This window comes from Onychomys torridus, chromosome 15 (genome assembly GCF_903995425.1).
Source record: "Onychomys torridus chromosome 15, mOncTor1.1, whole genome shotgun sequence".
Taxonomy (NCBI): Eukaryota; Metazoa; Chordata; class Mammalia; order Rodentia; family Cricetidae; genus Onychomys; species Onychomys torridus.
The window spans coordinates 29,417,888-29,443,439 of NC_050457.1; positions in this window are offsets into that span (position 1 = coordinate 29,417,888).

Sequence of the window (25,552 nt, forward strand, 5' to 3'; positions counted from 1 at the left end):
ATCTATAGCATATGAGTTCTATGAATTGTATGCAGGTTCTTTGTTGGCTTGTGTCCAGTGAGGAAATACAAACATACACATTTCTGTTACCATTGACTGAAGATGGATTTAGAATCCAATAGAGTGTAAAAGACAGAACAAAGTGGGGTGTCTTTCACAATATTTTATTCATACTTAATATAAAAGTTAAAGTGTCATGCTTGTGACTGGTAATACCAGAATTAAAAGAAATGGAGGTTGGTGAATTACCCAGGAGCTCAGTTTCCTGAGATTCTCTGTTACCTGGATACATCTAAACTAAGGCAATAGATTCAGAGTTCTTTGCACATAGAGCTGTGAACAAAGTTTGGCAAGTCAGAGAAGGATCAGGATCATTTTGTTTTACAACACAGAGCAGAACCACAGTCAACATGGACATTTGGCTACTGTGTTCAGCTAATATAACAAAGAAAAGTCTAAAAATTAGTGGCAGGCCACTCTCTGAACAAGCAGTGAGTGTTTATTATTGAAACTATGTTAACAACTGAAGTAACACCTGGAGGGGATAGTTGAGAGAGGACCTCTGCTCTAATGGAGAATTTGGATTTGCAACACAAATTGCTAAATGGTTTTATTAATAGAAAAAAAAACAAACAAAAACAAAAAACAAAAACAGAGCCATGTATTGGAGTGAAAGCTGAAAGATCAGAGAAGCAGAACAAGCCACAGCCATTAGTCTACTTCTATGAGATCTCAGCCTCAAGAATGAGACTTCCTATTTACTCACGCCTTGTATGCCTTTCTGTGCCTTTCCATCTCACTTCCTTCCTAGTGTTGGGATTAAAGGCATGTGCCACCAAGCCTGGCTCTGTTCCCAGTGTGGTCTTGAACTCACAGAGATCTGCATTCTGCCTCCTGAGTGCTAAGATTAAAGGTGTGTGCTACCGCTGCCTGACCTCTATGTTTAATATAGTGGCTGGCTTTGTCCTCTGATTGTTAAGTAAGCATTATTGGGCATACAATATATTATCACAATCCCTTCCTAGCATAGCACCATGTTTCCATGGCTGTAGCTGTCTCTTCCTCGCACATTTCTTATGCCTGTCCCTTCTGCTCTGAGAACACATGTTTTTGCTTATGCTCTCCATCCATCAGCCTCAGTTAGCACAACTGATCACTTGAGAGTGCCAATCTTTATTGAGAGCCATGGGGCAAGCTTCTGTTCCCATTGGTGAAAAAAAAAAAAATGCTTTTTGGGAAACAAACTATTCTTGACTTCCCAGAAATTTATCTGATAAATGCCTTCAAACTTAGAGCAAGATATTGAGTGGCATACACAAGGTCAACATCGAATGCCTCCCCCCACCCATAATGCTACTACAAAATTGCCCTCAATTAAATCTACCATTAGCCCTATAATTTTCAATTGGTATTTCTATGATCAAATACATTTCTGATATATTACTCCTACCAGTTGACATTTACCAAGTTTTTCCTAAGTATGTAGATGGATGTGGTGATATTGTGTTCCCCAAAATATTGTGCACCCTAATAAACTTATCTGGGGTCAGAGAACAGAACCTCCACTAGATACAGAGGCCAGAAAAATGGTGGCACACACACCTTAAATCCTATCACTTGGAAGGCAGAGATCTATCCAGATCTCTGTGAGTTTAAAGCCACACCGGAAATAGCAAGTCATGGTGACTCATGCCTTTAATCCTGGGAAGTGAGCCTTTAATCCCAGGAAGTGATGGCAGAAAGATATATAAGAAGTGAGGACCAAGAACCAGAGCTGGTTAAGCTTTCAGGCTTTCAAGCAGCACAGTTCAGCTGAGAGCCATTCAGATGAGGACTCAGAGGCTTCCAGTCTGAGGAAACAGGATCAGCTGAGGAATTGGCAAGGTGAAGTTAGCTGTGGCTTGTTGTTTCTCTGATCTTCCAGTATTTGCCCCAATACCTGGCTCCATATTTGTTTTATTAATAAGAACTTTTAAGGTTCTTGCTACAGATGCATGAGATTCAGAGTTTAACATTGTATCCAGCTCTCACTATCTCCCTGTAAGGCTGAACTATTACTGCTCCATTTCTTCCTTGAAGAATCTGAGGCATAGCAAAGCTAAGTAATTTGCCTTTACCTAGTCAGTGAATTCAGCCAGGCACAGGTTAAACTACAATATCCTAGAAAACTTCTTAGAAACCTGAATACATGAGCAATTCATGATTTCCATGAGAGAATTACCCTATAAGTCCTTGTCTCAAAATAAGCAAGTGTTTATAGCCTTGCTGACAAATGATTAGGGTTTCCTTTGTGTCGAATATGCTTTAGCTGCCCAATAATTGCCATCATTTTTATTTCAAATAAATCCTATATAGATATTTTTATGCTAATTTCTATATTTTATATGTATCAGTGTATGTAAATGAACTGTATATATGTGAACTGTGTATGCAGTGCCTGTGGGGGCCAGAAGAGAGCACTGGATTCCCTGGAGTTACAGAAGCTTGTTACTTACCTCTGTAAATGCTGGGAACCAAACCCAGGTTTGGTTCTGCAAAAGCAGCAAGTGTTCTCTACTACTGAGGCATCTTTCCAACCCCAATTATTAAAAAATAAAATCATTCTAGTCAGAACAATAGTGTGAGCTGTAACAGGATGCTGTGAAATATTATTTGAAACCTTTGCTCATCACTGTGAAGTTGCCAAAGAGGGCAGAAATTATAGTGGCAAATTCAACATGTCAAGACCAATGGTTCTTGTGAGTGACAATGTATCACTATTGTCTGGGAATGAGTTTAGAGACAGAGCCTTATGCAACAATAGAGAGAACATTTGAGTTTTGTGGAATTCTGTATGAAAGAGATGACAAATATTTTATAACCTTGGTGTTTTCACGTGAACTTGGGAACCTCTAGAAACTCTTAATTTGAATAAAAACTTCTAATAAGGAGTTGCATGTTATTGTGGCCATACAGTGTGGGTTTAATGACTACATCTTCACCGTGGGTGTCTTCAAGGTAATTAACGTTGCCCATTTCCCTCTCGACATGGGAGAGCTTACTGCCGATGACTACTGCACTGTGGAAAGAGAATGTGTTATGTAGCAGTTTCCTCTGAGATAAACCATGCCAATTTAGAAGGAAGCTCATTAAGAATCAGGATGTTCTAAAGGAAGGTAAAATATGACAGCCTTCAGGGAAACTCATTAAAACTCTAGAAGAAAACAACCTGAAAGCTTCAGGAAGGCTATAAAATCGACCAAATGCACTAGGCTCCTCCCCCTTCAAGGTTATCAAAGCAGTGAGAATCCTGAGGGACACTCTTGGATCAGCAAAGCTGACTGCAAGAGGTTCCGACTACCTGAGCCGTCTGAAGAAATGCACTCCAACCTGTCAAGTGCCGGCAAGTTGTGTGTGTGTGTGTGTGTGTGTGTGTGTGTGTGTGTGTGTGTGTGTATGTGTGTGTGCAGCAGGTCTCCAGCATTCAGGAGCTGCCATCTACCCTGGGATAGCTTTTGTGTGACAACTGCCTTTGAGTCATTCCTGCTCCTATGAGTAACCCCTGGGCCATTCTTATCTACAAGTAACCAATAAACTTGGTCCACCAAATTGGACTTTGGTGGTATCCTTACTTTAATCTGTGCTGGGTTCCCTGGAGTGAGTGTACATTTGTTCCTGTGTCCCCAGGGATCGTTCACAGAACAGTATGTTACTTCTGAGAACTACAGTATCTTGCCATATGATGGTGTGTCCATAGAACTGAAGTCTAATCTCACATATAGTCAAAACACACATGAAGGATGCTTAGAGTTCAGTATACTTATTGGCAATGGACTTAGTAAGAATTGATTTTAAAAAATGGAAATGAGAAATCAGCCATGCTGTGCACTATGATGATTCTGTGTTATGAGAGCAAGAAGGAAAGGCAACTCATTAAGGGCTATTGTCCTAGGTCTGTGACATCACCAGGGAAGCAAGTTCAAGAAACCATTTCAGACTCCTACCATGATAAGGGGGTACTGCCTAATGGTGAAGTTGTCACAATGAAGTAAAAATCACTAGTAGTCCTGGTCTGAAGCATGATAGATCTTGTGTTTTTTATATAGTATAAAATAGCATAGGGAGTTGGGGATTTAGCTCAGTGGTAGAGTGCTTGCCTAGATAGTACAAGGACCTGGGTTAGGTCCTCAGCTCTGGAAAAAAATAGCATAGAAGTCTCCTATGTTGGCAAATAATTTGATGGAGTTAATTAAATTTTGATATTCATTTGTAAGTATATATTAAGTGCTTCATATAAGCCTAGTATTTGTAACATCTTTTCACCTTAGTTGAGTCCTTTCTAAGTAAGTTGGTCTTAGAAGAAATTTAAGAAGTATCTTAACATCTTTACCTCTGCATTGGCCCAAGACTTATGAGCAAGCTGGATAGCAATGATGGGAAAGGATGAGGAGAGCATAGTGCTCCATATGAAATCAGAGGACTATGTGTACTGAAGAGATTCAATAGCTGAAATCACTCAAAGGTGATGGACTGGTTCTAAATGACCATTAGTAAAGCTTAATACTCAAAGATTAAACTTAACAGTACAAAAGCACTGTTGACAGCAGTCACTGTAAAAATAAAGACAGCTTCATATTTATATTTCAGTAAACTAGAGTTCTTTGACAATACTAATTAAAAGGTTTTGGTAAGATTTCTTCTGTTATCCTAAACAGGTCTCTGTCTGGAACTGTTCTACATTTGAGGTTCTGATGAAATGACAGTTCTTTTATTAAAAAACAAAACATTTTGTTGACAAAAGGAGAGTCTGTTTAACTGGTCCTGAAGGAAGAGATTAATGACTACTGAGAGACAAGCTGGGTTACTAAGGGTTTTCATTTGTTATCAGGAAAAGACTTCCTAATTGTTACCAAGGGCCAGACTAAGCCAAGGTATGTTTCAAAGGAACTGGAGTTTCTGGGACAAGATAGAGACTAATTTTCCAAGAGTAAAAATTTATTGATAAAAGAACATAGTAGAGATAATTACAATAACTTTTTTGCAGAGCTGGTAGATTTTGAGCAAGGAACCTATGTAACCATGCAAAGGGTATTGGAGTTACAAGAGTCAAGTATATGTGAAGTCCTGAGGTGAGGCAACACAAATGTTACAACCATGTGAAAGTTAAGGTAGTGTTCTATTAGAGTATAGTGTGAAACTAGGGCTTGTGTTTGAGGAACACTGTCGTTTTAAATTCATTTGAAGTAATTTGATTTTTTCAAGACTCATGTCATTTTCTAGAGCACCAGTGCAAGAAGACAGGCAGTTAGCTCCCTCACAGCTGCTCTTGGAAGGGGGACGTGGGAAGGGCCTGGATTCACCATGTTTTGAAAGCATGACAAACACAGCCCAAGATGAACTAAAGGATATCTGAAGCTTAAGTGGATTTCAAGATCATTTCCAAGATGCTTTCTGAGTTGAGAAGCATGTTTAATAGCAAGTTTCAAATAGACAAGCTGACTGTTGAAGTAGTAACATGGTTTGAAAGAAAAGAACAAATTCTGGCCTGAGCTATCCCTTTGCCTCAAATGCAGGAGCCTACAATTTAGTAAATGTTTAGCTACAGACTTCCCTACTCAACCTTTTAATGATTTTCTTTGTCCTTGGAATTATTCACTCTAAGCCAGAGCCTTTATGCTTACCAAAGGCTCTTTGTAGATAGATGACTTGGGAAATGGAACTAAGTAATTCATTCAAACTCTTCTATTATTCTAGCATCATTACTCAGTAAATCTGCTTACAGGATAATACAGACCACACTGTCCACAGCAGCTGGAAGGGTACAGCAGCCAGTAAGTCTGTTTTTATGGTTAGCTAAATCACTGGGGTCAGATGGAAACAGAAACCATGACTCTAGTTAATCCATGGTTGAGTGTATACAATTCATATTGTTGCAATGTTTTTTCATAAATCATAGTGCTTGCTCTCTTCACTGAAAACTGGGAAAGAAGGGAAAAGTAACTGGATATGTCTGTTTCACTACAAGACAATTCTAAAAGCTATTCTGCTATGTGACTATCTCCTCAGAAGTCCTCAAATAAAACTAGATGTTTTGAACTTTGGAAATACGTTGTTCTGAACAAATTTGTACATATTTTAGTAAAACAATAACACACCTCCAGCAAGTAACAGAAAACAAGTGAACTGAAGAAGTTTATTACAAGCTGAAGGGACACCATTTTAAGTCCCCTTGTACTAAGGTTTCCTATTTTTTAGAACATTAACATCAAAATGCATGTAGGCCCACTGACCATCTTATGAGATCACATTGACTCTAAAAGATGAACAAAGGAATTTTAAAGCCATAATTTTTGTCTTAATCAAACATTTAAAAAGTGCTCCTGCATATACAATGCTGTGATTGGATGGTCATGATAAATAGTACCACTGAGAAGTTTACAATTAGGTAAGTTAGTCCTTCATTCTGAGTTTTCTTGTTTCTTGTGTAAGTTATTTTCTAAATTCCTCTTAAGATGACAGTTCAATATGACTGAAGATTATCATCATCTAGACTGGTGATTCTCAACCTTCCTAATGCTGTGACCCTTTAATACAGCTCCTTATGTTGTGGTGGCCCCCAACCATAAAATTATTTCATTCTTCTACAAAGCTAGAAACTCTCTGAAGGCAGTTTCTCCCAGTTATTTATAAATGTTCTTCCATGAACTGACATTTGGCCCATGAACTCCAAGATTTAAGACATTAAGGGGACATGGCTTACATGCAGAAGGGTTGATACCAGGAACTGTAAGAATGTAATGTGCTTCACATAGATTATGAAACAAGGACGGAACATAACTTCATGATGAATAGGCTTGTTCACAGGTGCTTTATGGGCCACTTTTAGCTGACAGCATGACAGAGACCTATAGGCAAAGATAAGGAAAAGATTTTTAGGCAAGGCTGTAAAGGGGGCCAAGGTGAGTGAAACAGTTCAAAGAAACACACTGCTTCCTTTGAATATTTGGGGGACAAAACCTATTAAATATCATCATGAGATTCAAGGACATTTGGCAGAGCAGGTATGGGAAGAGAATTTTTCTTTCAGATGTGATTTGAGGGTGTGGGCCATGAGTCCTCTGCAGACTCCTGCCATGAATAGGGACGGCTGCCAGCAAGTGAACCTGACATATAGAGTCAAACTGCAAAGTAAATTTCAGCATCTAATCCAGGCTCAACCTGAACTGCTTGAATGAAAGGAGGTCTTTTTAATAGTCAAAAAATACCTCATCTTGGCAAATGCCTTCATAAACTTCATTAATTTGGGCTGTTTCTTCATACATGAGCATATGGTAAGTATCTCTTATATGCTAATATTTATATTATTATAATATTTATAGCATCTTTTGACCTTTTTTCCTTCTTGTATGAAATAGAGTTCTCAGAACTAAGAACTGAGTAGATGATACTGTTTGGTCTTTCTGAATGAGAGATCAACCTTCTGATATTTACAGAATAGCTCCCCTTCCCCCACTCTTTTCTACTTCATATTATTAGCAGACATTTTATTTGAATTTTAATTTAATTTTTAAAATTTTATGAGACTTTTTAATATGAATCTTGCATTTACATCATATCTACACTTCCCTTCCTCCCATCCAACACCTCCTGTAGACCTCATTCCTTCCCAAATTCCTAACACTGAGTTTTCAATGTATCTAAGTCAATAACTATTAGAAGGTTAAACTCCGTGTTTCTGTTTAAGCCTTGTGAAACAAAATATTCCACTGGCAAGTATTCTTTTACTATAAAATATCCATAGTAATAAACTGCATTATTAAATTTCTGTTTCACTAATCTTTTATTGTTCCAAGATCTCATCATTTATTTTTTACTCTTCAAGACTTAATTTTGACTGGCCTCAGAAAAAGAAGCTCTCATCAAGGACAGCCTATGTCTCTTGGTAATCTGTTCTTGGTGTTTTTCTTTGGCCAAAAGTTTAGCATATTCTCCAGCTGCTTTCTAACTTAGTGAATGTTTAGTCATTGTTATCAGTACACTGGCATTTTTGTTATAGAGCATGTGGAATAACAAGACTCCGACTCTTGGGTGCTTTGGTCCTGGAATCTTACGTTATTGTTTAAGGTCTTTCTGACAACAAATTGGTGGACATTGTCATCTTTAGAGAGATTGAAAAGCTTTCAGATTCTGATAGCCCTTTTGGACCCCAGCTCCCAAGACAAAATAGTATCTGCCAGTCCAGGAATATCCTTCTCCCCCTTTTCCCCACAATAACCAAGTTGAGAACACTAAGATTGACATCCTCAAACAGACTTGCACGTCCACTCTCCAGTTCTTCTTGGTTTATAACAAGAATGCCTCTTACCCAACAGCAAGTGCAGTCTAGCATGTACCAAGACACCTTGTTTGATAGGAAAAGCTTGTTTGTTGTTGCCACCCCTGATTTAGACCATATAATCCTCCAATCTTCACCCACAGCATCACTCCTGTGGCCATTCACTTCTTACCCAAAGTGAGAAGCTTGTGTTTCTCACCCACTCAGTGAGTTTCTGACAGCTGGTGGCTGGGAAGGAGATATTCATTTTCATCTTCCCATGGCCAACTGACTAGGGGGATCCATAAAAAGAGCTCACTAATTTTTTGAAATGGGATTTTATTAGATCATTTGAAAAAAAATTTTCTTTTAAATTATCATTTAAAGTAAGTGATGGTTTTAAGTTTCACTTTTCAGTCTTTTCACTCTTTCCTATAGCAGCACAATTAAACATTTGGTTATTTCTGAGGTAACTATCCAAAATTGAATTTTGGAAGATAAATGTTTTATTTAATCACAACTTTGGATCTGGATTCAAATTTATCTTCCAAATGAATATGGAAATGCTCTTTTAGTCTAGGGGTCCAAACAACAGAAGACCTAGTCTCAGGAACTGGGGATTCTCTGACTTACCTGTTGTAATATTTGATAAAAAGGCATGAGTTTCTCAGTATCATGAGTAACTATTGAGAAATAAAGCCAAAAGAGACAGGAGTCGGGAAAGTGGATGCAATCAGAGCACAATATGTGCAGGTGTGAAATTGTAAAACCCAGATTGTGAAACACATTATGATGGTTAATTGATTAATACTCATATTTTCCTTTTTTATGTGTATGAATGTTTTCCCTGCATATATGTATATGTACCATGTGTGGCCCTGATGCCCAAGTAAATCAGAGATGGGCATCTGATGCCCTGAATTGGAGTTATAGATAGTTGTAAACTACCATGTGGGTGCTGGGGATCAAATCGGAGTCCTCTGCAAGAGCAACAAGTGCTCTAAGATGCTGAGTCATCTCTTGTTCTCCGAATAATTACATTTCTTAAAAGCCAATTTGTCAGAAAGCTTTAGTTCATGTACTGATTTTGCTGCTTATGATTTGTGAATTTGGGCATTATATCCTACACTGGCCTAACACATTTCTTAGTCTGGGAAAAACACACAAATAAAAGGAAGCCCAGGTAAATTCAAGTAGTCACTTGAACACTGTAGTTCTACAACAACGAAGTGTAAATATGACAATAATATTTTACTGTAACTGTAGACTGGTGTTGGAGAATCCTTGCCAGTGATGTTAGCCTTGGGCACTGGCATGTAAAACTAGAGAGACAGTAAGAGAAAATGTTGTTTTCCACATCCCTGTGTTCACTATATTGTCTGTTTTCCCTTCCTGGAATATCGTTGACTGCATTGAATGACTTTTCTTGAAGTTTAGGGTTTGCTTTATCATAGAGATATTTGAATTAATTCTGAATACTTCTGTGTATTTCCCCTTTTTAAAAATTGAATCTCCTCAGCACCCCTGTTTGCAATCAGCAGCATTCAAACTCCTTTAAAATCCATTTAGCTGGTGAGTCTAATTTCCTCCTCTAGAGATGTTTAATTTTTTTCAGTATCCTGTAGTTTTCTTGGACCTTACAGAAAGACTCAGAGCCATTATTTTCAACTGATATTTTTGAACTGCACAAATGCCTAAGTCCTCCTGTTGCTTCCAAGCACAAAAGAAAGCACTTTGGTAAGTGATTGCAATTGCTCTTTTTATGCTAATTTGAGTACAGACTTATTGGAATGAGTTTATCAGCCCTGGAACACCTACTGGGAATTTCCACAGGCCGCTGCTGTAAATGAGATGTTGCATCCCAATGAGTAAATACATTTCAAATGCAAAGCAAATCTATTTCAGGGAATTTTTTTTCCTGACTTCCCTCAGATGTTTTGCAGTTGGTAACTAAATCTACAAATGTCATAACATGAGGTGTACCATCTGAAATTGTACAGAAAAGAAAATCACATTTATTGCACAAATAGGCTGAATAAAGGACAAATAACGAAAATGGAAGTGGTAAAATTTAGTGAGGAGAAATTCTGGTATAAGAAAAGTTGCAGCTAATAGGCATATATAGTGATAATTATCTAAATTATAATTGTTATATTAGATGGTTTCTGTGATGTTAGTTGATAGTTTTAAAAAATCTGGGACATTTTAGAAAAATGAGATGTTTATTCAGTTACCAGCAACAGCCTGGAAAATTTAATTGAACACAGCTGATGCAAAGATAATGCCTGGCTTCAGCTTAAATGTCAATGAGAAAGATCATAGTTTGTTGGCATGCATGTATTTTTTAAGGGTGAAATTTGACTTCAACAAGGCAAATTGCCTCAAAGAAAGAGACAAAAGGAATGCATGTTTCCAAAGACATAGGGGACTGGATGGAGGACTCTTGTAAGCAAACAAGCCAACAACCAGGTTACTTAGCGATATCAGGGCTCTTCATTCAAAATTATTTTCTATTGTTGTTGACATAGCAAAGCATCATTTTTTGAGGCATCCAGACAAAATAAAGAGAACAAGAAGCAGGTTTGTTTTTCAATAAGCTCAATAAGCATATCAAATATTTGAGTAGCTGTCACAAGCTAACAATTGTAGCTACTAATATAAGAACAGAGCCTTGGAGCCTTTTGTTAAAGGGTAAGAAATCAGAATAGCAGGATATACTGTATTAAAGTCATTGGAGGAGGAATAGAGAACTTACTAGCATATGTGAGATCCTGGGTCAGGTCCCCATACCAAAATAATAAAATATGAATTAAATTGAATAATGGATCATAGGGATGGTTGAGAATAAAGGACGTCTAGCCATGCAAAAAGTGGACTCATAAATGGACGATGTCTCCTAGCTCTGCATTGTAACAGATGAGTAAGTGTGATATTGTATGACGCTAGAAGTATAACATAGAAAAGCCTGTAGCATTTGCTTGCTTTCTTGTAATATAGTCTATGCGTCCATCCCTAAATGGTCTTTTTTTGTGAAAAAAAATCAAAGCTAGCTGCTGGGGCGGGCGGGGGGGATGTCTTTCTGTATGTTGTGAATGTATGTTGTTCACATTGGTTAATAAATAAGCTGTTTTGGCCTGTGGAAAGGCAGCTTAGAGGCAGGAAAGAGAAAGGCAAAGTCAGGAGAGACCTCAGACCGCCACCCAAGGAGCAACAAGATGCCAGTAGACTGGTAATGCCATGGCAATGGGCAATATATAGATTTATAGGAACTGGCTAATTTAAGATGAGTTAGTTAGCCAGAAGCTGAAGCCATAGGCCATACAGTTCATAATTAATATAAGCCTCAGAGTGATTATTTTATAAGCATCTGTGGGACCATGGGGCAGGCAGAACTGAGAAACATTCCAGCTACAGCTAGCCAAGTGGGAAAGAAGGATGCACAGATTGTCATGGTGGACTTTCCTATCTGGTGGAAGTGAGTGAGACTCACCTGGATATACAAGCAAGCAGGAATGACTTAGACTTCTGATCCCAGCAGAAATCAACACATGAAGAAGAACCAGAGCCCAAAATATATGGTCCCAATTAAGCCCTTTTTAGGATTTTCCGGATAATAGAACAATCCTCACTGAGGAGGCTAGCACACTGAAGAAGAGAAGCTCACCTGTGACCCATGAAGTTTTAGATTCTCAGAATGATTGCACATTAAATGATTGGCATTTATTTCCCATAAAAATTTTGGGGACAGTATGTTCTTGCATAAAATAGATATGGAGAACACAAAGCACGTATGAAGACAGGATCAATTTTCAGATAAGTGATGACTTAGAAATCTATTTTCCATTTTATCACAGTTTTTGGAAAGTATTTGAGAACATAGAATAGAAAAGTAAGGGAAGAACAAAGTAAAATACTGGATCTATTAGGAGAATACATGAAAGCACGGTAGACGTATATTGGCTCCAGAGAACAGCAGTCATTCACTGAAAGCCCCTGACAGAGGACCAGGGAATGAGGTCCATTAGAATTAAGACTTAAGAACTGCAAGAGGAGGGCTGATGATGGCTCAGTGTTTAAGAGCACTGACTGCTTTTGTAGAGGACTCAGGTTTGATTCTCAGAACCCACATGGTTGCTCCCAACTGTCGGTAACTCCAGTCCCAGGGTATCCAACTCTCTCTGCCAGAACTGCATATATACAGTGCACTAACATATATGCAGGAAAGACACCCACACAATAACTTTAAATAATTAGTTTTTGTAAATTGCATGGTAAGGCTATAAAAATTTGAAACCAGAACAAGACATTATTATCACAGGAAGAAAGAGAAGTCAATTTCAAATTGCAAACCCAATGGAAAAACAGTTATAATTCAGAAGAAATATAGCATATTATTTGGGAATGCAGTGCCATATCTTGACAACATCTGACTATGGAGTTGTGACTCACCAACTTAGTCATTTGTAGTTTTAATTTCCATTTACTAGGAATCTACCATAGATAATTTGTCCATTCTAGTGCTGATAGACTTTTAAATTATTTTCAGTTTTCTCTTATTAACAATGTTATTAGGCCTCCCAATGACTATTACATGGATTAGTTTTACAGTCTATGAGAATTCTTTCTGGGGTGTCAAGCAACACACTCGTAATGTGATTTAACCTTGCACTTTCTGAATGCTGCTCATGTCATGCTTATTTTTATGTTTCTTCTGCGAAATATCTACTGATGACTTAAGTTCTAGTTCCTCCTTCCCTATCCTCCCGATCTCTAGTTCCCACTTTCTCCCCTCCCTCCCATTCTTGTTCTTTCTTCTTTGCTTTTTGTAAATGTGAATTATCTTACATATTTTGCTTTCTATTATGTTTTTTAGGAAAAAAATATTTCTGTTGCAACTACATACAGAGTCCATTTTTCTTATCTTGGTATAATTGCATGTCTTAAAATGGATAAAAGATTTAAACTTATTATAGTTTAAATATCAGAATCTAAATTTTATAGTTCATGCATACACACATATATATTAAATATGTACATATATGTACATATATATAGATATACAATATATGTATATATATAAATCTATCCCTGCCCCGAGGAAATGGTGTTCACTTTTTTGATATTCAGGGCCCAAAATTATATCAAATAAATGCAATGATAAATTTTTTAGCCGAAAAAGAAAAAGTGATTGCACATCAATGGATGGTCACTTATTGATGAATACATGAACAACACAAATCAAATTATATAAGTTAAAAAGAAAAAGATGATACAAAATGATTATGTAAGATCAGGGATAAGTAGGGTTTGGGGTGAATATGGTCAAACCCATTATATGAAAGGATCACAGAATTAATTTAAAAAAGAAGACAGAAAGAGTCAATAAAAATAAAACCTGTTTTGTAAATGTCTTAAATTTTTAATAAACTTTTCACATTTGATATATTTAAAACTATGAGCTATGATATATTTTTATTGGTCAATTTTGATATTTGACAATATTATACAAATATATGATTTATTCTGATTATTCTCTTCCACATACCTTATCACCCTGTCATCCCTAATCCTCGTCAACCTCCTTCTCACCCAATCTCCACAAACTGCTTTTGAAGTTCTGTGACTTTTGATTTTGATTTGTGACTCATTTAGTTTAAACCACAGTCATGTGTGTGGGTATTGGATAAGAGCTACCTGTTGTTGCCTGGTAGGCTCATGAGTGGGTCCACAACTGAGGTTAATGACTCTTCCACTCCCAGTGCCTATCAGTAACGAATATTTCTGCAGTGAGTGGTAGGACCCATTCAGCCTACACCCATGCCTGACTTTAATGGACGCATTCACGTGCAGACTCAGTATAGGAAACCTCAGCTTTATGATTGCACTGCTGTGTCTTACCAATTAGATGCCATTTCACAGTCCTTCTCTCCATCTTCTAGCACATACATTCTTTCAGTCTCTTCAGCAATGTTCCATGAACTTTAGAGAGAATGTTGTGTCTTCTTTAGAGCTGTTCACCTGACTATCACTCGCCATGTGTCTGCATTTAATATCATTCACTGGAAGCAAAGGTTTCCCCGATTAAGACTGAGAGTGAAATATAGGGGAATAAAGGTAAGTATTTAGAGGTCATTTTGAGGCTATGTCAATGTCAATATTGTTAAACAGCAGTGCTTATTTTCTCCCTAAACCTATGACCTTCCTTACTATGGACTTTTTTTTAACCAAGTTTACACTCCTGGGCATGGATTCCATCTTGTTGATCAAGCCTCAGATCTTGTCAAAGACCAGTTAATTACCCACATAGCAGCATTGCCAACATTGCAAAAATGGGCACACACCTTGCTTAGAATGTTGATTTCACAGTATGTAGAGTTCACAGCTGGATAAGACCATAAGTAACTTCTCTCCAGACAGCTTCTGGCACAGTGAAAACTAAACCAGAAAGGAAGAAGCTTCTTGCTCAGTTCCATCTTGTTTTCTCTGCATCAAGTAACCAAGGTGTGTGGTCCTTTCAGCAAAATGGTCTTATTCAGTTCTAGTCTGCAACCAAAGAAGAAAGGCAAAAGCCTTCATTGTTTTGGGGGCTTCTGTGGGCATGGTGCCTTTTAAACTTAACATTTCATGTTTTCTGCTCAGATACAGAAATGAAACTTATTTTTATAGGGATCTCTTTTTTCTTTCTTTTTTTTTTTTTTTTTTTTTTTTGAGCCAGAGTTTTTCTGTGTAGCTTTGGCACCTTTCCTGGAACTTACTCTGTAGCCCAGTCTGGCCTCGAACTCACAGAGATCTACCTGCCTCTGCCTCCCTAGTGCTGGGATTAAAGGCATGTGCCACCACTGCCTGGCTTTATAGGGATCTTATAAACTGTATTTTTAGGTAATGTCTTGTAGTTTTATTTTTACAGATTTCATACATTATTTTATGAAAATATTTTCTTCCTTTGTAATTCCATACAAATCCTTTTTGTGTTCTGCTTTCAATGTCTAGGACATCACTAAAACATAGCATTAAGAGGGATAATTATTTTCTTTATTACTAATTACAAAATGCTTCTGTTTTAGGCTTGAGGCTGTTTGCTACAAATATTTCTAGAGACAGTTGTTTATCACCTTAGCAATATATACTTCTATTCATAATTTGTTAAGAGCATTGAGGGACACTTAATGCTCTGTACTCATCAATTTAAAAGATTTCATATTTGAATTCCATTATTAGTGTACATCAATGTATTTGTTATCATAATTTAATATTCTAATTAAAAAATGCTTGCAATCCCTGACATACACATTTTGGTCATAATTTATTTTCTTAACCTTCATTCTAAACACTAAAAAGCCAGTTGAGGAAGTTCGCAGCTCTTTGTCAGTGAGTCCACCTTGCAGACTTTCATGCCATTTTTGTCCTTTGATATTGGAGTTCATACAATGAATATGGAAGTATGACTTTTCCCCTTTTCTTAAAAGCACATTGAGCTAGAATTAATTCATTAATATCAATGACGGCCACTAACAAAGTTTTCAAAACTTATTTGGAGATTGAATCCTGGATTTTACAGATTTAGTTTCCATAATGGCACCTAAACAATTAGTTTTCAATGTCCTCCGAGCACAGTTTTAGTAATTCATGTTTTCCTTGATATTACCAACTTAACTAATTATTTAAATATGACAGAAGGTGTTTCTTATTTTATCAGACCTTTAACTTCTGCTGAATTTGCAACTCTGGATATTTAAAAATTATATGCTATTTTTATATCTAAGATCAATAATACAAGTGATAGCTCATGCTGGTTAGGATGTGGAGAAAGAGGAGTAGTACTCTGTTGCTGGTGGGGGTGCAAACTTATAAAACAACTATGGAAATCAATATAGAAATTTCTAAAAAAAAAAAGATGGCAATCAATCTACCTCAAGATCCAGCTGTACCACTCTTGGGCATATACCCAAGGGATGCTTCATCCTAACAAAGGGATACTTGCTCAACTATTATCATTGCTGCTTTATTCATAATAGCCAGGAATTGGAAACAACCCAGATGTCACTCAACAGAGAAATGGACAAAGGGAATGTGGTGTATTTACACAAGGGAGTATTACTTGGCTCTTATAAAAAAAATGACATCATGAAATTTGCAGGCAAAAGGATAGGACTAGAAAAACATCATTGTGAGTGAGGTAACCCAGGGCAAGAAAGATATACATGCTATTTATTTGCTTATATGTATTAGTCATTAAATAAATGATAACCAAGCTGCTACAATCCATAGACAGAGAGAGGTTAGGTATAGAGGAAAGGACTGGGGGGCACATGGAACTCCCTAGGAGGAGAAAATAGAACAGATTTTATGAGTGGACTGGAGGGTGGGGAGACTGGAGAATTGGGTACGAAGGGGGAGGGGAGATGGGATTCAGTGAGGGGATGAGGGGAGATATAACTAGAATTGAAGGGTGGTATGAAGACTTAGTACAGTGGAAACTTCCTATAATGTATAAAAGTAATTGTAAGGAAGTCTCCAAATAATGAGCGAGATCAAACCTTATTGGCCATCTCTTGTCACGAAACCAAGCTTCCAGTGCCCGGACTGGGTTTTATCCAATTGAATTCTTGGCTGAAATGGTCCCATGGAAGTCCTCAAACAAATGAGACTGTTGCTCAGACAGTAGGTTGTGCTCCACAAACTGACAGCAAGGCCCTATTGCTAAAGACAACACCCCCACACCAGCACATGGTATGGTTGAGATGGTGCCTACATAGAAACTTCATAGCTGTGTTCTAGTGTCTACTTCGTGGATAGGTGCTCTGCAGGATACCAAAAGAGAAAAGGAAACATCAACCCAAACAAAAAGCCTTTGATCTACAATCTCTCCTGCCCACAAAACATGCTAAGGGGATGGTGGCACAAACCTTGTGGGAGCAACCAACTGATGACTGACTTGACTTAAGGTACACTCCATAAGATGGATCCCATATCTGATACTGCCACCATTAGTGAGATTACCTTCTGCATCAGATGGGAAAAAATACAGAGACCCACAGTCAGACATTATTCAGAGGGTGACCTTGGAATACACAGTGCTAAAGATGTCTCCTTCAAATCCCTCCCTACAGAGCTCAGGAAATCCTGAGCTGAGAAGGAGTCCGGGGGGAAAAAGGAAGGGACAGAGGACACCAAGAGAACAAGATCCTCTAAAACAAATGAGCAAAGCTCCTATGAACTCAAAGAAACTTAAGCAGAAATCATAGAGCCTACAGCCAGTCTGCTCTTTGCATATATATTATATCTTTCTGTTTAGTGCTTTTATGGCATTCCTGAATGTGTAAAGGAGTCCTGGATTCTTGTGCCATCTTTGGGAACTCTTTTATTTTTCTGTTGGTTTGTCTTGTCCAACTTTGATATGATGCTTTTTATTTTATCTTATTATATTTTATTTTGTTAAAAAATAAACTCCAGAAGTAAGCAAATAAGAAACCCTGAAAAAATAAAAACAAAAATATTTGCTATTATTAGAAATATTAGAAAATCTTTTTCTCCCTTTCAACTTATTAAGAATTTGTCAGGAGACCAGCTACCATCCGCCCCAGAACTGCCATCTGGAGCAGAGGTGAGTGCCTGGGGTTATAGTCAGAGAGGCAACCGCCCCTGGATCCCACCACGGGCACCATCCTGGGAGGACCTGCCCAACTTGGCCCCAGTTTCCAGCCAATTGGCGGGCCCTGTGGGATGGCTCCCCTTTTCCAAGACTTCAGGCAGACCCTGCAGTCTCTACACCCTGCCCCCACACCCATTTGCCCAAGACTCCAGCCACTTCCTGAGACTCAGAGACCAGTCCCCAGCTCCCATCTGTCCCAGAACTCCCATCTGAACCAAAGAGACCTTCTGGTGGACACTACAACCTCAACGTCTTGCCCCCACACCCACCTGCTGGAGACCCCAGCCACTTCCAGAGACGTAGAGACCAGTGTACAGCATTCCATCCAGCCCCAGAATTCCCATCAGGACCAGAGAGCTCCCAGCTCCCATCCACCCCGGTACTCCAATCTGGACCAGAGCTTCCATCCTGTCCCAGAACTCCCATCTGGACAAGAGGAGCTCCCATCTGGACAAGATAAGAGGACCCCAGGGACTTCCTGAGACTCAGAGTCCAGAGTCCAGCCCCTCAGCTCCTATCCGACCAGCACTCTCATCTGGAAAAGTGCTACCATCTGGCCCAGAGCTTCCATCTAGACCAGAGAGAGGCTCCCTAAATCTGTCAGCTCTCTCTGGACCAAGTACACTGAGAAGACCAAGAACCAACCCACAAGGAGAGGGGCAGATGCCAAGGTAGAAGTACATACAACAAAATAAAGAGCAATACAGCATCACCAGAACCTAGCACTTCTCCAACAGCTAGACCTGAACATCACAGAATGGAACAAGAAGAAAACAACCTTATAAGTAACAACATGAAGAGGCTAGAGCCTTATATAGAAGAATTCAAAAATAAAGTGGAGGAACAGACAAACAAAAAATGGAAAGAACGCTATAAAAAACTAGAGGAAAGGACAATGGAAGCAGAAGAAAATAATAAGTCCCTGAAAGAAAATCATGACAAAGCAAGGGAAACAGTCCAAGACCTGAAGAGGAAAATAGAAAAAAATGAAGAAGACACTAGCAGAAGGAATGCTGGAAATAGAAAATCTCAGTAAACAAACAGGAACTTCAGATGCAAGTATAACCAAGAGAATGCAAGAGATGGAAGAGAGGATCTCTGGTGTTGAAGATATGGTAGAAGAAATAGATTCATCAGTCAAAGAAAACACTAAAACCAACAAAGTCATGACCCAAAATGTCCAAGAAATTTGGGACACCATGAAAAGACCAAACCTACGAATAATAGGGATAGAGGAAGGAGAAGAATACCAACTCAAAGGCACAGAAAAATATATTTAACAAGATCATAGAAGAAAACTTTCCCAACTTAAAGAAGGAAATGCTTATGAAGATACAAGAAGCCTATAGAACACCAAACAGACTAGACCCTCCAAAAAACATCCCCTCACCACATAATAATTAAACAACTAAATGTACAGAATAAAGAAAGAATATTAAGGGCAACAAAGGAAAAAGGTCAAGTGACTTATAAAGGCAAACCCATGAGAATAACACCCGATTTCTCAATGGAGACTTTGAAAGCCAGAAGGACCTGGAAAGATATAATGCAGACACTAAGAGACCATGGATGCCAGCCTAGAATAATATACCCAGCAAAACTTTCAATCATCATAGATGGAGTGAACAAGACAAAACCAGATTTAAACAATACTTATCCACAAACCCAGCCCTACAGAAAGCACTAGAAGGAAAATTCCAACCTAAGGAAGGCAGATACACCCATGAAAACACAGGCAATAGATAACAACACAGCAGTAAACCCCAAAGAAGGGAAGTACACACACACTACCACCAAAAAATAAAAATAATAACAGGAATGAACAATCACTGGTCATTGATATCCCTTAATATCAATGGACTTAATTCACCTATAAAAAGACACAGACTAACAGAATGGATATGAAAACAGGACCCATCTTTCTGCTGCATACAAGAAACACACCTCAAATTCAAAGACAGACACCTCCTAAGAATAAAAGGTTGGGAAAAGACTTGCCAATCAAATGGTCTTAAGAAGCAAGCGGGTGTAGCCATCTTAATATCCAGCAAAATAGAGTTCAAACTAAAATCAATGAAAAGAGATGATGAAGGATATTACATACTCATCACAGGAAAGATCCACCAAGATGAAGTCTCAATTCTTAACATTTATGCCCCAAACACAAGGGCACCCACATATGTAAAAGAAACATTACTAAAGCTTAAACCACATATAAAACCCCACACATTAATAGTGGGAGATTTCAACACCCCACTTTCACCTCTGGTCAGATCAGCCAAATTGAAACTTAACAGAAACATAATGGTCTTAACTGGTGTTATGGCTCAAATGGACTTAATCGATTTCTACAGAACATTCCACCCAAACAAAAAAGAATATACCTTCTTCTCAGCACTCCATGGAACCTTCTCTAAAATTGACCACATACTTGGCTACAAAGCAAATCTCAACTGATACAAAACAATTGGAATAACCTCCTGTGTTCTGTTGGACCACCATGGTTTAAAGTTAGATTTCAACCACAGAAAAAACTACAAAAATGCTACAATCTCATGGAAACCGAATAATGCTCAACTGAATCACCAATGGGATAAGGAAGAAATAAAGAAAGAAATGAAAGACTTCCTAGAGATCAATAAAAATGAATACACCACATACCCAAACTTATGGGATACTATGAAAGCAGTGCTAAGAGGGAAATTAATAGCACTGAATGCCCACATAAAGAAGATGGAGAAATCTCACACTAGTGACTTGACAGCACACCTGAAAGCCCTTGGACAGGAAGAAGCAAAGTCTCCCAGGAGGAACAGATGCCAGGAAATTATCAAATTGAGAGCTGAAATCAATAAAATAGAAATAAAGAGAACAATACAAATGATTAATGAAACAAAGAGTTGGTTCTTTGAGAGGATCAACAAGATAGACAAGCCCTTATCCAAACTAACCAAAAGACAGAGAGAGAGCATCCAAATTAACAAAATCAGAAATGAAAAAGGAGACATAACAACAGACAATGAGGAAATCCAGAGAATCATCAGGTCATACTTCATAAACCTCTAATCTACAAAACTGGGAAATCTAAAAGAAATGGATAATTTTCTGGATAGCTACCACATACCTAAGTTAAATCAAGACCAGATAAACCATTTAAATAGTCCAATAACCCCTAAGGAAATAGAATCAGTCATTAAAATCTCCCAACCAAAAAAAGCCCTGGACCAGATGGTTTCACTTCAGAATTCTACCAGATCTTCAAAGAAGACTTAATACCAATACTCTTTAAATTCTTCCACACAATAGAAGCAGAAAGTATATTACCAAACTCCTTCTACAATTACCCTGATTCCTAAACCAAACAAAGATGCAACAAAGAAAGAGCACTACAGACTGATCTCCCTCATGAACATTGATGCAAAAATACTCAATAAAATACTGGCAAACAGACTCTAAGAACACATCAAAACAATTATCCACCATGATCAAGTAGGCTTCATCCCAGGGATGCAAGGGTGGTTCAACATACGAAAGTCTGTCAATGTAATACACCATATAAACAAACTCAAAGAAAAAAACCACATGATCATCTCACTAGATGCAAAAAAGGCATTTGACAAAATCCAACCCCACTTCATGATAAAGGTCTTGGAGTGATCAGGAATACAGGGAACATACCTAAACATAAAAAAGGCAATCTACAGTAAGCCAACAGCCAACACCAAATTAAATGGAGAGAAACTCAAAGCAATACCACTAAACTCAGGAACAAGGCAAGGCTGTCCCCTCCCCCCATACTTATTCAATATAGTACTCGAAGTTCTAGCCAGAGCAATAAGAAAACATAAGGAGATTAAGGGAATACAAATTGGAAAGGAAGAATTCAAGCTTTCCCTATTTGCAGATGACATGATAGTATACATGAGTGAGCCCAAAAATTCAATCAAGGAACTGATACAGCTAATAAAAACCTTCAGCAACATAGCAGGATACAAGATCAACTCAAAAAAATCAGTAGCCCTCCTATATACAATAGACAAACAGGCTGAGAAGGAAATCAGAGATACATCACCCTTTACAATAGCCACAAATGATATAAAATACCTTGTGGTTACTCTAACTAAGCATGTGAAGGACCTATATGACAAGAACTTTAAGTCCCTGAAAAAAGAAATTGAAGATGTCAGAAAATGGAAAGACCTCCCATGCTATGGATAGGCAGGATTAACATAGTAAAAATGGCGATCTTACCAAAAGCAATCTACAGATTCAATGCAATCCCCATCAAATTGCCAACACAAATCTTCACAGATCTGGAAAGAATCATACTCAACTTCATATGGAAAAACAAAACCAAAAAAAAAAAAAAAAAAAAAAACCGGATAGCCAAAAGAATCCTGTACAATAAAACAACCTCTGGTGGCATCACAATCCCCAACCTCAAGCTCTACTATAGAGCTACAGTAATAAAAACAGTTTGGTACTGGCATAAAAACCAACATGTGGACCAATGGAATTGAATTGAAGACCCTGACATTAACCCACACACCTATGAACATATAATTTTTGACAAAGAAGCCAAAAAATGTACAATGGAAAAAGAAAGCATCTTCAACAAATGGTGTTGGCATAGCTGGATGTCAGTGTGTAGAAGGTTGCAAATAGATCCATATCTGTCACCATGCACAATACTTCAGTCCAAGTGGATCAAAGACCTCAACATAAATCCAGTTACTCTGAACCTGATAGAAGAGAAAATAGGAAGTAGTCTTGAACGCATTGGCACTGGAGATCACTTTCTAAATATAATACCAGTAGCACAGACACTGAGAGAAATAATCAATCAATGGGACCTGTTGAAACTGAGAAGCTTTTGTAGAGCACAGGACACGGTCAACAAGACAAAGCGATAGCCTACAGAATGGGAAAAAGGTCTTCACCAACCCCACATCTGACAGAGGGCTGATATACAGAATATGTAAAGAACTCAAGAAATTAGACATCAAAATACCCAACAGTCCAATTAAGAAATGGGCTATAAAACTAAACAGAGAATTCTCCACAAAGGAAGTTCAAATGGCTGAAAGACATTTATGGAATTGCTCAACATCCTTAATTATCCAGAAAATGCAAATCAAAATAACTCTGAGATACCACCTTACACCTGTCAGAATGGCTAAGGCCAAAAACACAGAAGACAACATATACTGGAGAGGATGTGGAGCAAGGGGAACTCTCCTCCACTGCTGGGGGGAATGCAAGCTTGTACAGCCACTTTGGAAATCAATATTGAGCTTCCTTAGAAAATTAGGAATCCATCTCCCCCAAGACCCAGCTGTAGCACTTTTGGGCATATACCCAAGGAATGCTCAATCATACCACAAGGGCATTTGCTCAGCTATGTTCATATCAGCATTGTTTGTAATAGCCAGAACCTGGAAACAACCTAGATGCCCTTCAACTGAAGAATGGATAAAGAAAATATGGTACATATACACAATGGAGTACTACTCAGCAGAGAAAAACAATGACATCATGAGGTTTGCAGGCAAATGGATGGTTCTAGAAAAAATCATCCTGAGTGAGGTATCCCAGACTCAGAAGGTGAAACATGGTATGTACTCACTCATAGGAGGATACTAGATGTAAAACAAAGATGACTAGACTGCTACACAACTTCAGGGAGGCAACCTAGAAAATGGGACACTAGGAAAGACATAGGGGTCACCCAATGACAAAGAACTGGACGAGATCTACATGAAAAACCTGGAAGACAGTGAAAGTCATGAAGGGCAAGGTCTGAGGGAAAGAAAGCTTAGGGGACCAGGAGATCCCAGCTGGATCAAGAACAGAAAGGGAGAACAAGGAATAACAGACCATGATAAATGAAGACCACATGAGAACAGGAATAGACAGAGTGCTGGAGAGGTCCTCTTAAATCCACAATGATACATCCTCTTTAAACTTCTGGCAATGGTCAAGAGAAAGCCTGATCTGACCTAGTCTGGTGATCAGATGGCCAAACACCCTACCAGTGGAGCTGCAACTCTCATCCAATAACTGATGGAAGTGGATGCAGAGATCCTCAGCCAGGCCCCAGGTGGAGCTCCAGGAGTCCACTTGTTGAGGGTGAATTGTTGAGCCCAAGATTGGAAAAGCACAGGGACAAATAGCCAAACGAATGGAAGGACATGAATTATGAACCAAAGGCTGTGGAGCCCCCAGCTGGATCAAGCCCTCTGGATAAGTGAGACAATTGAATAGCTTTAACTGTTTGGGAGGCATCCGGGCTGTGGGACCTGGCCCTGTCCTTAGTGCATGAGCTGGCTGTTTGGAACCTTGGGCTTACACAGGGACACTTTGCTCAGCCTGGAAGGAGGGGACTGGACCTGCCTGTGCTGAATCCACCAGGTTTAAATGAATCCCCAGGGGAGTCTTGGCCCTGGAGTAGATGGGAATAGAGGGGAGGGGATTGAGGGAAGGTGGGGGTAGGCGTGTGAGGGGGGAGGACAGGGGAACCCATGGCTGATGTGTAAAATTAAAACACAAATATAATAATAATAATAATAATAATAATAAAATGTCCAAACAAAAAAAAGAATTTGTCAATTTTAAGAATCATCTAAAAAGGCTAATCTTTGCCTCATTTGTTGAACCATTTTGTTTTCTTCTGGGTTTATTTTTGTTTATTAGTTTTTGTTCCCTTATCCCATTTTCTTTGCATATTTTTTTTTCTGTCTCTTTCTGATTTTACAAACTGGAGAATTATCTCATTAATTATTAATGACGAGAACAGTGTGGCGATTTTCCCATGCAATACACTTGGCAGAAAGCTAAGCTAAGTATATTGAAGTGCTTATATTAACAATATTTTGAGAGCTCAGCTGAAAATTTGTATTATTCTGGAAATAAAATGTACTGATTACATTTTTAATAAATAAGCTTAAAGGAAAGAAAATGGTCTGGGAGGGTAAGTTCATTTGTTAATGATTTGTTAATGAGCTGTGTCAGAAGTCCAGATTGTCTGCAGTGGAGAATGGGTGGAGAAGGTGCTGCAAGTGAATGTGAGGGAATAGATGGCTTCAGGAATATTTGAGTGGCTACTGGATGGAATCATTTCTATTGTTTTTAATATCATAATACAGTTACATAATTTCCTTCTTACCTTTCCTCCCATCAAACCTTACCATACTCTCTTTCAAATTCATGCCTGTTTTTTTTTCATTAATTGTTGTTACATACATATATGTATACACACACATGTCACCTGTTAAGTCTATGTGTTACTTGTACATCCATGTTTTCAGGGCTGCCCATTCAGTATTCGAAAATCAATTGATGTGCTCTTCCCTGAGGAAGACTATTTCATGGGCTCTTAGCATTTCTTAGTTCCCTTTAGTCCTTTGTGTTGGGTTGAGGCTTTATGGGATTCTCCCTGTGATTGTCTTTGCTGAACTCATGCTTAGACAGTCACATTGCTGAGATTTAATGTGTGTAGTTTCTGACATTTCTAGGAGACACAATCTCACAGCAAGATACCTGTTCCTCTGGCTTTCACAATATTTTCATTCTTTTCTTCAAGGAGCCCTGAGATTTATGTGTGAGAG